The sequence below is a fragment of the Triticum dicoccoides genome, chromosome 6B (assembly GCF_002162155.2).
Source record: "Triticum dicoccoides isolate Atlit2015 ecotype Zavitan chromosome 6B, WEW_v2.0, whole genome shotgun sequence".
In the NCBI taxonomy this organism is placed as follows: domain Eukaryota; kingdom Viridiplantae; phylum Streptophyta; class Magnoliopsida; order Poales; family Poaceae; genus Triticum; species Triticum dicoccoides.
Window position 1 is genome coordinate 209,004,937 of NC_041391.1, and position 4,431 is coordinate 209,009,367.

A 4,431-nucleotide genomic window follows, 5' to 3' on the forward strand; every position below is an offset into this window, starting at 1 on the left:
TGAGCCTGACCCGACACCCCGACCCCGAGCCTGACCCGACACCCTGACCCCGACACCACACCCCGACCCCGAGCCTGACCCGACACCCTGACCCCGACCACCGACACCTCCCGAAAAGGTGTTCTTTGGCCTTCCAGAGGCCGACGGGGTCATATATTTGTGAATTATTAGTTAGGTCATATATTTTTCCATTTTGTTATGAAAAACATCATATATAATTGTGTTGATCGTGTAGTTTTAAATGTGCAGTTGTTTCATCGCTGCGAGGTTTGGTGTTCGACGACCTCGCCGTGCGTTTGACGAGCTCTGCCCCTTCGTTCGTGGGTGAGCACAAATGACAAGTCCTCCTCCCCCATTAATTATTTGATCTATTCTGATGAAACTTGATAGCTAGCTATATATGTGTCTTGAATCATCAGTATGCGTAACCAATATGTGTCTCCCGTTCGAAAGCGGCATAGTTATAAATATGCATGCATTTGCATATTTATAACCTTGATTCTTTTGAATTGTCCAACGCTATCCATGGACAGCCCGAGTATGTGTAGATTGGGTTCGTTTTCCCATATGCTTTGCTCCGGATCCGGCGCATATATTTCGTCAATGCCTCCCCTGTTGTTCTCCGGGTACACATCCTCTCTATTTATTGCAGAGACGTGTATCAGGAGAACAGCGGGGAGGTGCTGCCGAAATTTTGCGTCGGATCCGGAGCATAGCATGGGAAAATGAACCCAATCTACACATACACGGGTGGGATTAGGACCTATCATAGCGGGGAGCGCTGAATGGTTCACAAAAACTAAGGGGTTTGTGCAAGCCGCATTTGCAAATGGCCAAAAGAAAACCTGGCGCCCCTGTTTCCGGTGCGGCAATTGGGAAAAGAAGACAGAGGCTGAAATGGGCAAACACCTGCAGAAGAGTGGTTTTACGCCCGATTATACGGTGTGGACATTTCATGGTGAGTCTGCCCAACGTGACCGAGTTGAGGTGGATCGTCGTCGCACCGACGAGGATGGTACCGGGATGGAAAACATGGTGCAAGACTATGATGATGCTCGGGATTCGGACGAGGAGATGGAGGAATCTGCAAAGGCCTTCAATGAAATGTTGGAGTCTTCGAAACGTCCGCTCCACGAGCACACTGAGCTTTGTCAGTTGGATGCCATCTCACAAGTAATGGCTTTGAAGGCTCAGTTCAACTTGGGCAGAGAATGCTATGACGCAATTATGACAGTATTTGGACGCTTTCTACCCAAAGGCCATGTAATGCCTGCAAACCTGTACCAGTCGGACAAAATCCTCCGTGCACTGAAGATGCCCTATGAGAAGATACATGCCTGTGAGAAAGGATGTGCCTTATTTAGGCTTGACTATGCGGACTTGAACTATTGTCCCATTTGCAAGTCTTCCAGGTATATTGTGGTAGACAACGGTATGGGTGAGAAGACACAGACCAAAATCCCCGTTAGTGTTCTTCGGTATATGCCAATCGTACCAAGACTTCAACGTCTTTTCATGGTCGGAGAGACGGCCAGACAGATGACATGGCACAAAACAGGCAAAAGAACCGAACTAGATGCAGATGAGAATCTGATGATGGTACACACATCGGATGGTGTTGCGTGGAAAAAGTTTGATGAATTACATGCTGACAAAGCGGCAGATCCGAAGCATCCTCGAGTCGGCATCAGCACGGATGGGTTCAGTGTGTTTGGTATGACGGCAGCCCAATACAGTTGTTGGCCCGTATTTGTCTTTCCATTCAATCTCCCCCCCCGGACAGATTATGCAAAGAAAGAACATTTTCCTGACGTTGATAATTCCAGGACCCAACTATCCGGGCAAAAATATGAATGTGTACATGCAGCCACTTAAGGACGAATTGCAAGAAGCCTGGGATAATGGGTTCAAGACATACGACGCCTTTAGCAAACGGAACTTCATAATTCGTGTCTGGTACATGTACTCGACGCATGACTTGCCGGCGTATGCGCTATTCGTTAGCTGGTGTGTGCATGGAAGGTTCTCGTGCCCCACATGCAAGGGAGCTCTTGAGTTTCGTTGGCTTCAGGCCGGTCGCAAGTTTTCTTGCTTCGACATGCATAGACAGTTCCTGGATCCTCGCCATAAGTTCAGGAAAGACAAGAAGAACTTCATCAGGGGTAGAGTTGTCAAAAACTCTGCACCACCTGCATTGACAGGCCAACAGACCTTGGATCAGTTAAACACTCTCGAGCCAGATCCACAACGTCCAGGGTACTTCAAGGGGTATAATACTAAGCACGCATGGACTCACAAAACATGCTTATGGGATCTGCCTTACTTCAAAGACCTCCTTTGCCCACACACCATCGACGTGATGCACACTGAGAAGAATATCATCGAGGCACTTTTTGGTACATTGTTCGGCATAGATGGGAAGTCAAAGGATAATACTAAGGCTAGAGTCGATCTAGAGGCGCTATGTGATAGGCCGTTACAAAACATGAAAGAACCGAAAGGAAAGCAGAACTGGACGAAGCCAGAGGCATGGTTCAATCTTGGTTCAAACAAACGGTAATTTCTATTAGACAATTTCATTTCATTCGCTAATTTGTGCATAATGCAACAATCCTTTCATATTAAACTTGTAGACAAATTCAGAGTCTATGGACGCCGAATTGAGACAAGTCGCTAATGGTTTTGACTATAAGGTCCGTTCATTTGACAAGTACGACATCAACGGGTATCGCTTTCATACCTATGGCAAAGAGCTATCTATGGCCGACCGAAAGTCAACAAATTGTTGGGTATCTGCTATCGGCGAAGGAGGTACCGAGTATTATGGGAGAGTTGAAGCAATTTATGAACTTCTATTCTATGGTGAAAACCCACCGAATGTTGTAGTCTTCAAATGTTATTGGTTTCAGCTGAAGGAGACTAGAAGGACTCATGAACATGTAGGGCTAGTTGAAATCAACCAAAGCACTCATTTAGATGTTCCTGATGTCTATATTATGGCTCAACAGGTGACCCAAGTATTCTATCTACCGTGGGCCTGCCAAACTAATCCAAATCTGAAAGGTTGGGATGTCGTTTATGAAGTGCCGCCACGTGCTAGACTTTCTCCCCCAAAGGAAGAGGATTATGAACCTCACATTAACCCAGACACATATGAAGGAGAATTCTTCCGAGAGGCACGTCTTTCCAAAAAGTGTTTCAAGAACCGCTATACTTCACCCCAAAACATTGAAGTAGACAGCGACAATGAATCTGACATCACCCCAGAGGAGGAACAAGAAGAGCCGGAACAAGAAGAGGTTACTGCTGCGGATGACCTGTCAATGCTTGACCGATTACGTCAAGGTGGCCTTGCACATGTTGATGCCAATGAACCCTATGAGCCCGTCATTGATTATAGTGATGATGATGATTATGCATTTATTGATGATACTGATCGAGATTATTAGTAGTGTCAGGTATTACATTTTTTATGTTGTACTTGATGATGATACACTTAAGTGATACACATATTATTATTCATGTTGGTCTTTTTTATGTTGTACTAATTTCGTTTATTGTTTGTCATGGCAGGTGATCACGGTGGGACCACGGTGAGTTTTATTTGAATGGACATTACTTGCTAGTCTTAACATTTGAGTGTCATCATGCTAACAAGACATTGGAAATGATCTTTGGTGCAGCGTAACTCCATACAAGCATCGCACGATCCTTCTCCAGCTACCGACACGAGCCACCCCGCTCCTACACCTCCTGGATCTTGGTAAGTTTATCTAGTGTTTTGCTTAACACATGCATAAAGACCTAGACTTAGCTTTATTTCCTCCAATGCTTACCATAATGACCTAGACTTAGCTTCTTCTCCTCCAAAATGACTTAATAAGCTTACTAACCTCCAAAACCATCCATTTTACCTAAGTTAGCTCTAAAACGATCTGTACTTAGCTTACTTATGTCAAAAATTGCATAATTAGCTTAGTTAGCTCATAGACGATCCATTTTACCTAAGTTAGCTCTAAAATGACCCATTTTTCCTAGGTTAGCTTATAAATGATCCAGTTCATCCAAGTTAGCTCAAAAATGACCCATTTTACCTAGATTAGCTCCTAAATGATCCATTTTACCTACGTTAGCTTTAAAATGACCCATTTCACCTAGGTTAACTCCAAAATGACCCATCTTACCTAGGTTATCTCATAAACGATCCATTTCAACTAATTTAGCTCATAAACGATCCATTTCACCAAGTTAGCTCTTAAATGATCCATTTCACCTAAGTTAGCTCAAAAAGATCCATTTCAACTAAATTAGCTCATAAATGATCCATTTCACCTAAGTTAGCTCAAAAAGATCCATTTCAACTAAATTAGCTCATAAATGATCCATTTCACCTAAGTTAGCTAAAAAACGATCCATTTCAACTAAGTTAGC